At 36.9% G+C, this 12,573-nt stretch overlaps 1 protein-coding gene across 1 annotated transcript in view; it reads left to right on the top strand.

Moving 5' to 3' along the window:
* The window catches only part of KCTD8 (potassium channel tetramerization domain containing 8), a 95,133-nt gene that overhangs the window by 39,633 nt on the left and 42,927 nt on the right, over window positions 1-12,573 (top strand). The gene's annotated exons all lie outside the window — the stretch shown is intronic.

The raw sequence follows: 12,573 nt of genomic DNA, 5'->3' as shown, positions 1-12,573 counted from the left end.
TCCTTTTGTAGGATTTCATGACACCTCATTTCTTACCCTTAGAGCCAAATTCACCGTTGTCAATAAGCTTCTCTGCCAACGGTGAATTGTGTGCCAGAGTCTTTCTATCTTGACTGTGCTTCCTAGCTTAATTGCTGTGAGTCAGCAGTAGGAAATTAGAAGCACACTCCATAATGAACGGAAGCTGTCTGTGAATACCGTCGTTTTGAAGGAGAGTTGAGTCTTTACAAATAAAAGCTGATTTTTATGCTTTGGGTATGCTTCCATTCAAATGCTTTTTCACTTTCAGAACTTAGCTCTTGTCATATGTGACAGGTCATAGCTAGGCAAGAGTTATTAAGGCCTTATTTATTCTATTTTGAAATGAGTACTGGCTTTTGTAAGTTACAAAGAAAAGATTGACAAGTACACCTCTGTAGGGTGAACAAAAGAAGTCAAATCCTATTCTTTTCTTCCTGTCAAGACATTAAAGTCATAACTGTTATGGCTACAGACTTACCATTTGAATTTAGATGCTTGCAATTCTAAGTCTAATACTTCACTGGTGGTCAGTCACTGGAACAGACTCCCCAGGGAAGTATTGATGGCACTAGGCCTGTCAGAGTTCAGGGGGTGTCTGGCCAACACTCTTAGTCATATGGTTTAGTTTGAGGTAGTCCTACGAGGAGCAGGGTGTTGCACTCGATCATCCCTATGGGCCCCTTCCAACCTAAGATATTCTATGATTCTGTGGTTCTATGAATTAGTATTATATGTTTAAAAATCCTTTGTCTATCCAGACTAGTCATTAAATACCTGACTTCTAGGTACAGTTTGCTTTTTTGAACTTAAGTCCCTCATAGATGAAGCAGAACCTAAAAGTTCACCTACAGAGTAGTTCTGTTGGTTAAAATATACAAGAATAGCTCCATCATGTAGGGACAATGTATTGAGAATTGAAATATATATTCCATAATATTTTCATAATCCAGAATGGTCACACCACAGTGGAAAAACAGTAATTGCTAGGGAGTAAATACACTTTTAGGAAGAAAGACACTTTCAGACGACTAGAATATGTTTCATGTTATGTTATGTATTCAGACACATGTCTGTTTCTGCAGAATTGACAAATTCTACATTGAATTGTAAGAAGGGTCATAATAACTCAGAGCTGTATTTTCATTGTTTCCAAAGAGGCTTCAGGTAATTAACCTTTCTGAGTGCTACAGTTCTAAGGCTTTTAGGCTCACCTCCTTTTTCTGGCAATGCAGTGAGCTGTGAGTGGTATCAGCTACCTGCAGACATTGAAAACCTTGGTGAAATTGGGCTGAGTTGCTTCAGTGTGATTGCTTGAATGCATCAAGAGTCAAAATTTAGCTGCAGGCATCTGGTTTTCCTTTATTTCTCTTCCTTCTCTTTTTATTTCTGACTTTCACTCACTGCAGGGGGATGAGGGGGGAGGAGGGGGGCTTTAATTGTGGTTTAGTATCTGTCCAGGAGGCTAACACCTGGGACAACTTTAAGCAAGTTGTCCCAGGCTGAAAGAACAAGCCCTGCTATGAAATTTTGTAATGATTACTGAACTGGAACTTACTTGAAAAACAGCCATATTCATATGACTTCTGGAACTTTGGGGTTTCAGGAAAATCTGTGTGCCCAATGGAAACAGAAGTGAATACATATACTGAGAGAGAAAAAAAATGGTATAAAATTTTTTTCTTGAAATGGTGTTCTAAAACTGGGAAAATAGCATTCCAGAAACCCTCCTTAAAATCAAGGCCATTACACACAACCCTATGAAAGAGCACAGAGGAAAACAAGTCATCACATACTCCCACAATTAGTGAAATTTACAGTACAAGTAGCAGGTTCTGAAGCCAAAGGAAGGCTTTTCCAAATTTAGTAAAAATTATTAGAATATTCGATTAACGTTAAAGTCTTGAACTGGCACAACACTGATGCTCCCATTTTTACCGAGGTGGAACCCAGCCTCCTTTTCGTGGCAACCATTTCATGCTAGATTCAGTTCTTTGTAAGGAGGTTTCATTAGAGATGCCCTCTTATTCAGGCTTTGATTCACATCAAAGCATTTCCTCTTTCACGGTCTGTCCTTGCCTGTGTCAAAATGTGTCCATTTGGCTCTCCTCATCTTAATTGGCTCTCCTGAGCTTCAGTTGCCTGCAAGTACCACAGATACAACTTTTTATGGCGAGTATGTGGAAGTCTGAGGCATTAAAAAGAAGGCTGGTTTCATTTGCTGGCAATTAAGATAAGGTTATTCATGCATGTAATAAATTGCTTTTTTTACTTCTTCTAACTAATTATCAAAGGTCAGTTTTAGCATCAAAGTCCTGAGTCTCTCCATAGTCACTGACTTTCCACAAAGTCAAAGAAGTTCACATCCTCACAGGCGGTGATGAGCAGTGCTGAATGAATGGTCCCAAGGCTTCCCTTGAACCTCTCAGAAGAATAAATCTTCCCTGAAAAGAGAATATGCATTCAGTTCCATTTCTGTATAGGTTTGTTTCTAACTTGAGAACTACTCAAGGGTACATCAGAAATGAGTGATGAATGCATGAACAAGACTTATATTACTTTGGGAAGTTTTCCAGCCACTAAAACGGATGAAGGCAGCCATTCTTAGATATATATGTGTTCATCAGTTCTATCTGCTGTACACTGATAGTAGGCCTTTGGGATTTGTTTCAGAATAAAATATTAGCCTAATGGACAACAAAAATACAGTGCATGTATCTACTTTAATGTATCATAAAGAAGCATCATTCATTCTTTAGAAAAATAGCAAAAGGAAATGGCTTTATTAGCAGAAAACAATGTTAATAATAACAGTAAGTATAACAAGATTAAATGAGATATGAGATTTGTAATTTGTAACCATCATCAAAATGTTTAGCTTGTGTTGAGGAATTCTGCAGTAAGGTTGCTGTCAGTGGGACATGGTTTGATAGGCTTTCCTGGCTGGTACTGTTACCTGTGTTTCTCCAATTTCTCCAATTTCTTCTTAATTCTAAGTTTTCCAGCTTTGGGAGAGACCTACTAGGTGTTGCTAAACCTTGCTCTCCAGCCTACAGAACGACACAAAAACCTGTTTCAGTGTAATGATCTGTGTATGGGAAAATGTATATTCTTTCTTACAAACTTTTTCTAATGCATGCTTGGAATTCTGTGATTTGTAGAAATACTGCAAAGAACTTGTCAAAATCAAAAAAGGTGGACTTTATGTCCATTTTAGATAGTTAAGGTATCCTTAGTGAGAAACTAAGGATTCCTCTTAACAGAGATTCAAAATCTGACAGAGAGATTACTCTGGTACAGCTAAGAATTAAATCTCAAATGTTGTAAAAAATAATTAATTATAAAATTATATGGTTTTTTTTTCTATTTTTTTATAATGCATTGCAAGTATTTGTATTCATTTCCAAGAGACTGAAAAGAGTCCTATGTGTTTGTACTTTCATGTGTATGTATTACAGCAGGTGTTTCTGCATGCATGCAGGGACAATGAGGATGAACCAAGGAAAAGAATTGATTTTGCACTTTATTGTGGCTGTGACCCACAATAATTTTCTGTTTCTTCAGGCAGTGAGTTCATTTATCTTTTTCTAATTCCAGTGAATGTGTAGTGTCTTGTATTCAGAAGACTCCTCCTCTTAGTGCACAGTTTCAGTGCACCATTTCAGTGGAACAGAGCTATTGTAGAAAATCACCATGTTTGGGAAGAGAAGAAGGGGAACAGTGGGAAAAGTGTTACAGAGCTGCTTAAATACCAGGAGACAGCAGATGAGTGAGACAGTGTTCAGTGAAGACAACACACAGAGGGCAGATAATAACCGTAGCATCTTCATAGACTTACGTTACAATGCGAGGTTTTCATATGAATTGGAATAGCTAAGTCTGTAGCCACAGCTATGGTTGATCACTGTCTCCAGCAGATCATATGAGAGATGAAGCATCAGTTACCTGAACAGTCATGTCTAGAAATGAGCACCTTTGTTCCTCCTGTGGATGTCTAGATGTCTTGTTAGCATGCTGGAATCCAAAAGATTGAGCTGATTGATGTAAAAGTGGATTTGTCAGTTACTATTTGTCAAAATGTAGGAATGATTCTGTTCTGTTTAAACCAGTTTTGGTAGGAAGGTAAATAGTTGTGTTAGAAATTAACGGGAACAATGATATTTGCTTTTTCTATAAAGCATTATAAAAGATGTATTTCATACCTACTCTGGAACCTTATAGAAAAAACCTAGTGATTAATGAATTACAGGGAAGTTACAGTAGATTGGTACCAGTATAGCTGAGGTCATAAACCAGTCATAAGATTTTTTTTTAAATATTGCATTTAATAATCCATTAGCTTATTATTGAATTAGATTTTTATCTCTGTATCAGGAACTATATTCACTTCTCTGTTTAAAGGATACCCAGGATAGTATGGCCTGAACTGTGGGGTTCAGAGCCATTAGTATTCAGCCCTGTAGTGACATCAATTTAAAGCTCTATAAGTGGCTATAGAGGCATCGTGCCTCCACAGGTGACAGAAAACCAGTCTAACACCGCGGCTGTGCTTCTAACCTTAGGAGTGCTGAGGGCTTTCCTATACCTCATTAACTGCGAATAATTTAAAGTTGCTGACAGCTATCATAATTTAGAGGGATGAACCCAGTCCACACCAAAGCAAACACTGGGAGAGTTCAAGGAAACCTTTGCAGATGCTCTGTGAAATCTTAACTGGATTTATTATATAGACAATAGCTATATAGCTAATAGCAAATGGGTGACAAAATTTTATATTTAATATTAGCTTCGTGTCTTTCTGTTGCAATTATGCAAATCTCTTTTGTATCAAAACATCATTAAAGTTTTAATCATATATATAATGTTACTCAACAAAATGAATCATGCTAGGACTACAAGATGTTTCAGCCATAAGGAGAAAAAGTCTGGAGAGAAAGCTTGTTTTGGGGGGAGACAAACATTGTACATAGTTAGAAGTTGCTTGCATGAGTAATTTTTAAGCCAGACTTCTTTATATTTTGTCCTGCATCTCAGTGAATACTATATGAGAGCTCATGGGAGGCATTTTGATTATAGCTTTATCCTATGGCAGATGCGGCAAAGAAGCATTTTGTACTGAGCAGCATTGGCCTGTTGGGCAAACACACTGATCATGTTTCTGGGCACGGCATCTCCTGAGACTCAACAGTTTGCTAGTATCTGCTTCCTAGCATCTGTGGGCCCAGGATGATTGCTGAGTTTATAATTATCTTTTATGATGGGAAAGAGGAAATACAGAAAGGAAGGAATAAGAAGAAATTTAAAGACATATGAGAACCTCCTCATCTTTTACTTCCTTGCCTTCATAACTTCAGTCACAGTACTCCATAACCTGCTTTGACTTACACTTTTGACTGGAGAAATGTTGCCTGCTACAGGAAAGGAGACATATGCCAGGGGACATGTAAACACCTAGGCAGAGAGGGAAGTATTCAACTGGAAAGTGTCCGCTACAATGATTGCTTTTAATTGGGTTGTAAAACTAGTGTTGCTTTATCCTGGAAAATGAAAAATAAACCTGATTTTTAGGGATAAAAGGCACACAAAATATTTAATTTAAATGTCATTAGATAAAGTATGTTAATAGCAGAATTGCACATTAGCATCACATTTTTTAATTCCTCGGGCACAATTAGGGGAAATTCATAAGCTTTGTAAGTATTTGAGGCCACGACAATAAAAACAACTTCAGTTTTAATAATTGATTTGATATCATTAAGGAAAAATTTTCCCCCATGTTTTCATCTCCGATGTATAATTGTATTGGAGGCTAAAGGTACTGAGTAGAAATATGAAAATAAAATAGCTGTTCTTAATGAGCAGAAAGGAAAAGATGAGTGAACTCTGCAGTCCCAATTCACCACTATATCGCCGCAGGCATAGTCCGCAGAAGTAAGAATTTTCCTGGTTAAAGCAGTTACTCAGATTTAGAGCTACTTCACTGCAACTCATTTTTAAGAATGCATTGGTGCTTTCCAGTCTTGTCTTCTTCAATAAGCAGTGGTGCTGTATATTTTTGGTGGTATAGTGCCAAGCTGTGATATAACCCAAATGGAAATCTGTCTGGCATTGTACTATGAATACACACATACCAAAAAAGTATGGTTAGGGACTCAGCTGAAGGAAATGGATATCTGGATATTCTGGCAAAAGAAGTGCACAGAATATGAAAGAGCAGTGTTAACCTTTCCTGTAATTCATAACAAATGAGAAATTGTTAAAGGGTGCTACATAGGGAGCTCTGGAATGCATAGGGAATAGTTATACAGTTAGGGATATAAGTAAAGTTTAAAACGCCTCCATGTATAAAAGTTAAAGCTATAGTGTTGTGATTTCTATGTCAAAATACTCATTATCTATGATTACACAGAAACTTTCCAGTTGATGTGAAAATTCTTGAGACTTAAGAATATTTTTTTAGCTTATTAGTTGACTAAAATTCATATAAGAATCACATTACTTGTATCTGTTATTCACTATACAAAGTTTTTACAGGGAAAAACGCACATCTTTAATCTTAACCTCAGGATGTGTGCATTTTGGTAGGTACTTCTCGGAAAGCAGTTACATAGTCTTATTCTGTATTTTCTGCTCCTTGGTTTCATTATTGACAAACATTTCCAAGATTTATGCCAAAAATAAGGAACAAAAGCAGTCCAGGTAGGCTGTTCATTATTTTTCCCAGCAAAAATATACTCAGCTAAATTGTTTGAATCATGAAAAAATGAACACGTTTGGAAAATGTACACCAACGAATGCTTCATTGCCTCTAAAAGGGCTTACCTACATTTGTAATGCGTTTATTCTCTAACGAATATTTAGCTCTGTGGTTTCAGCCATCCAAAAGTGTCAACACACACTGCCTGTGAAAATAAAAGTACAAGGTAGCTTTCTTCCCTTGACTCAGCCAGATGTGGCTGTGTTTATTTCCAACACAGGGTGTATGAACACATTTAGTTTGTTCCCCGTACGATATGATCTACTGTTCTTCTGGGGGTCTACAGGACACAATTTTGTTCTCAGCTCATCGTTTTTTTCTCTATGGTACAATCTTTCATTCATTCTTCCTTAACGCTTTGCCATCGCTGACAGATGCTCTGTGATTGTGAGCTTAATTAATAAAAACGTCGGCCTAAAATAGCATCCAAAAGTTACTTGCTGTCCCTCGCCTTGCCGTGTTATGTACTTGGCTATATTTTCTCACTGTCCTTAAGGTCTTTCTCTTCACTGTAAAAATTCTTGTCACAAAATTCTTTTTGACATAGGAAGATGATAATATATGCAAGGGTCCATTCAGAAAAAAAATGAACGTACATTGTTGCTTTTCTTAGAAAGGTTTGAGCATTTGTGGATTTTCATTGTAATCCTACGTGACGAAAAAAGCCCTGCTGCCAGCTTCAGTAAATTTTTGATGGATCTTTTGTGTTGGCAGTCCCCAAACCTGTGTCCTAAAAATGCTGAACCTGTATTTGCTGGTTGCCGTGGGAGATTTTCATTGTCAATCTGAGCTGTCTCATTTGCCTTGAGGGTAAAGACTCTGCTAATATTTGTAACATATTTAGAAGTGATGAATTGCCTTTTCTTTCACTTAGTCATTAAACAAAAAATTGCCTCTTTCCTTATCTTCCCAATTTCCTTTCTCTTTTTTTAGTGTAGTTAGAGATTTACTTTTCTCCCAGATTCCTTTACACAGGAACATCTGAAAGGGGGGAGGTCAGGTATATTTACACTTGGCTCTTACAAGAAACAGTCTTTTAGCAAACCCAGCTTGCCAGTTTACTTCCCTTTCTTCTTTTGAATCCTGCTGAAAAATCCATGTCCTTTCAATGACCTCCCAAAGGCACAGCATGCAGGTAATGTGCACCTCAAGCAACATCTGTTAAAAGGGACCAGAAAATTCACTTCCTTCTGCCCTCCCAAGGATTGTCCAAGCAGCCCAGAGACTTCTCTCAGGGCAAAAATGCAGAAAGGACAGCTGTGTTACTCAGTGTTGGAGCTGCTGCTCTTCCCAGATGGGTGCCCAAGAGAAGATACAGAGGATTTACTTCTGCAGCTCTATGCAGGTTCACAGAAGCCAGGCACCAATTGACCCATAATTGCTCTTAAATACTATATATATGTAATGTAAATTCCTAAGAAGCTGCCACATTTTTGTTTGAAATGTTCATTTGTGTTTCCTGAAACATCTAAAAGCAACAGATAATACAAGTCTGCATTAAAAGAAAAAGCTATAAGCATGAAGATGGTTTCATTATCAATACATCTTTCCCCACAAATTTTCTGATCACATTTAATGACTGGCAAGTCAGCCAGGCAGCTTTGGCCTCAGGTTGGTCACAGTTCTTAAAAAAAGGAGGAATCTTTCTTATCTCTCTATGAAATGATTAACGTGATTAATGATTTTTTCATGGGACTTTCTTTCCATTTTATCTCACTGTAGGTAATAGTCTCTTTTCTCCTTCAGAGTCAGGGAAGAGGTTGTAAAATTGAACAGAGAAGACCTTGCCAGAATGAAAATACAGAAGACACCCAATGGGTGACCAAGTTTTTAAAAATTAATTGAATTTCAGATATTTTTATTTAAATAAGTACTGTTAACGGGGTAGTATGACAAAGCTGTTTCCTGAGTAGACATCAGTGTGGTAGTATCAACTATAGCTGCAAATAATTTTATCCTGTCTTTTTAACATCTTGGCTTTTTACATGCACCCAAACCTCTCCAAATACCTATCAGTTTATCCATTCAAGAACAAAAGGCAAACTCTTACTATGTTACATTACCACATTTCAGAAGGACTGATAAAAGACAAATTCATAAAAATATAGTGATTGCTTTCAGGGGAACTAAGAATATGATTTCTCCTAGGTGTTTCTGACAAGTCGTGCAGGGACAAAACATGAGTATGAATAAATATATAATGCATGTGTTCCAAAATAGCTTTGTATGAAGAATTAGTGTAGCTTAATCTTTTTTTAATTGTCTCTGCTTTATATACTTCTAATAGGAATAGAGAGAATAATATTTTGCATAAATAGAGTAATCATAATTACTTTTTTTTAATATATTTTTGATAGATTTAAAGTCCATGGACATCAAATGAAGTCTCCATAATTATTAAATTGAAATTTATCTTGACAATCTTTTGGTTGTTACATAATTACACAGCAGTTTTTAGAAGGGATGAGATATTTATTGGCAGTTTTATTTTCTGGAAAGAGAATAATTTCAGCGATTCTTCTGAAAATATTTCTCTTGTAAAGAACTTTCTGAGAAGGCAAGAGAAAAGGAAATTCATAAATTGAAATTGATTGAATTACAAGTAAAATCATCACTGCAAGAGTTCACAGTCCTGCCTTATATGTTCCTGAAGATTTCCTTCCAGGATGAAAGAGCTCTATCCATTTTTGACTATTCTCTTGAACAAAGATGTCTGTAAGAACTCTTATTACTTAAATTCAAGTAGTTGTTCCTTGAATGGATTCTGAGTCTTCTACATGTTAAAGTCTCTGGAGATGTGTAAAATAGCCATTTTTGTAGCTCTGTCTGTTGCTTCCTGTCCCATAAGACCGAGTCATTACTTGAATGTTTTTTCTTTTATTTTTCTTTCTTTCTCTCTCTTTTTTTTTTTTTTTAAATAAATAGGACAATCAGAACAGTGGGTTATAATTGATGCTTATGTCCTGAAAACTTTATTCAAATTCAGGACTGATATTTTCATATTGTAAAAAACCAAACCAATGGATCAAAATTTTAGAACTAAGGCTTAGCTCCAACTACACAAAAAATATCAGCACTGTATACAAATACCTTTAAGTGCCTATCATGGTAATTTCAAAACCAACATTCAAACTTAAAATTTAATTGAAGTTGTATCCTTTTGTGTATATATTCATTTTTTAACTTTGTGTGACTTTTCCTATTATTACAATTAATTATTATGAAACACTCTTTGAACCTATACTCTTAAAACCTGTGAAAAACATCTAATGCTTGTCCTGTAATGTTATATATATTTGAGGTGAAAGAATGTTCTTTTTAATCCTCATTTATGTTGCTAGATCCGCAATATAGTTCAGGCATGACATTTTAATCATCTGATGGAACATAAGATTTATTTTTCATTAAAGTGTTACTCATCAGCAAATTGACTAAATCCTTTAGTGACCTTTCTTTTTAATTTTTTGGAGTTTTCAGAAGCTTTAAAGAGTTGCAGTTCATCATCCTGATCTTCCAAGATCAGATTCGTCTGACCTTTACTCTGTTTTTAACATTACTTTAATTCTTTGATTCAAAGAGTCCTGTATTGTCAAATATGGCTTTATTATTTTCTTTTCCTGTCATTCAAAGGTAGTATCTGCAAACTGTATCTCTAAGAAGGCAGAGGTCTTTCCACAGAATTAATCTGTTTGTGTTCGTACTGTCATTATGTTAAGATGCTCCAGTGCAAGCGCTCTCTATTCTGCGTATGCAGAGTGAAGTGGGGTTTGAAATAGCTGTGTCCTGAAATAACCTGAGATCCGAGAGTTGCTCGGTCTTATCTTACTTTGGTAAGACAGTCTGACATTAGATACTGATGTTAATTTTTCAAATTACTACCCACAGTTAAGTTGCTTGATTGTTTTACAGAGGATAATGAATTCTGTCAGGCAGCACTTTGATGAATCTTCAGTTGAGAACTGCTGTCTGCTGGCATAACGAGGAAGTCCATTCAAAGGTGTGCCATTCTCTCAGTAGCTTTTGACATGAGTATCAAGTCAGTCTAAATTTTGTGTAAATATTTGTTCTTCCACCTTCCCTTGTTATTAGTAAAAAGGTGGATAATTTAGAGTGAACAAAAAGAATTGTAGTGAACAAATTGCATTTGTATTTGTTGTCCTGGTTATCAAGCACTAATTTCACTGCAGTCACCACTTCTACTGCTACCTGTTGCAATAACTTCAAGGGAATCTGCACATAGCACCAGCTCTGAGGAGCCTTTATTTTTAGCCAGTAACCTCCTTGTAGTTGTTAGCATTAGTTCAGATCTCATTCTGCATTATAATTTTGTTCAGCACGCAGAAAAAAACTTTGGTTCTGGGTCAGGAAAAAAATATCTTTTCAGACTCCTCTCCTCTGACTGAGTATCTGTACCCACGCTTTCAGAGAGTTCTTGCAGGGAAATCACATTAGTATTATCAGTCTTTGATGAAATCCAAAAGCGGTACTCAGTCCTGTACGACCACTTGCTCTTCCTCAGGCATCCTCAACCTGTCAGAGCCACATGTTACTGAGCATGGGAGGGGGAAAGCCAGTCTGTTGCTGTGTATTCAGCCCAAAATCCAGCAGATGAAGTCTTTTAGGGTGCTAACATTAAAGAATGTTCAATTCAGGCTAAACAGGTACCAGTGGATCTGAGCTCAGAACAGCGAGTTTAGGCATCTTCAGTCACCAAAGAGAATTTTTGGGATGAAGCTTTGGGTGGAAACACCTCCACTGTGCTAGAGTCCAATTCATAGGAGACCATTTTCATGGGAGAGGAAGACTCCAGAGGCCAGTCCAGCTCTATCATTATGTGTGTATAAGCACACATGAAAATGTTCTATTCGCAAGTCAGAAACAAGTACGACCGATCAACAATCCTGACTAAAACCAGAGAAATGACAGACAGCGGAACAGGCTTCTCAGGGATTTCTGAGAAGGATTGTGATTGTCCTCTGAGCACTAAACATGGAAGCTCTCTGGGATATAGAGCAGCAGTGTCCCCAGGTTAGTTCCCAAACATCCTTCATACCTTGGCATTGCTATTTCTGCAGCTGAGATTAGGTCCTTTCTATCTTCCCTTCTCTTGCAGTAGCTAACTTTCTGTAGTAAATAAATTTATCTAGATAGTGGCCAGGTGTGATGGTAACCCAAATGAGTCTGATTATGGGCTGCCTTCCCCACATTCCCTCCCCGTACCTGTCTGCTTCTAGATGCTGTTGACTGTAGTATCCATTTAGCTACACTTTAAATCAGAAGTGAGAAAGGATTAACTGCAGAAGGCCATTTCAGTTCACTTCTAACCTTAATGCAACAGCAGTGCTTTCAGAGTGCGATGCTTGCAGACATGGGTTTCAAAATTACTCAAGGGAAAGCCTGGGAATTGTTTAAAAAACAACTACAAATCATCTGTTTTGTTTTAAAAGCAGAGTTGCTGATTTTTTAAATTCTTTTGAAATTCAACCTGATGGTTCCCGGAATTACTTGCAAATGAATTCCACTGTGGTTTAGTATCATCAGTGGGAAGAGGAGTGTGAAGCTGAGCAAATCTCTTGCCATCTGGAATGTAACCCAAGCACCTGATAGTTCCATTCTGAGTCCCCTCAGGAAGCTTACAATTATATAAAATGTTTAATCAAAGCTGTTATGCCAAGTATAACTGCAAAGCTGACATCAACATAGGAAAAGAAAAGTTAAATAGCTCCACATGAGCTGTTCTTTTCACTAGAATTTTTAAAAGACAGGAAGAAGAGATAATCCCAACTTTGCTTCCTTTA

Source organism: Calidris pugnax, unplaced genomic scaffold, assembly GCF_001431845.1.
Source record: "Calidris pugnax isolate Ruff unplaced genomic scaffold, ASM143184v1 scaffold806, whole genome shotgun sequence".
Classification (NCBI taxonomy): domain Eukaryota; kingdom Metazoa; phylum Chordata; class Aves; order Charadriiformes; family Scolopacidae; genus Calidris; species Calidris pugnax.
This window is presented reverse-complemented; position numbering and strand designations above follow the sequence as displayed.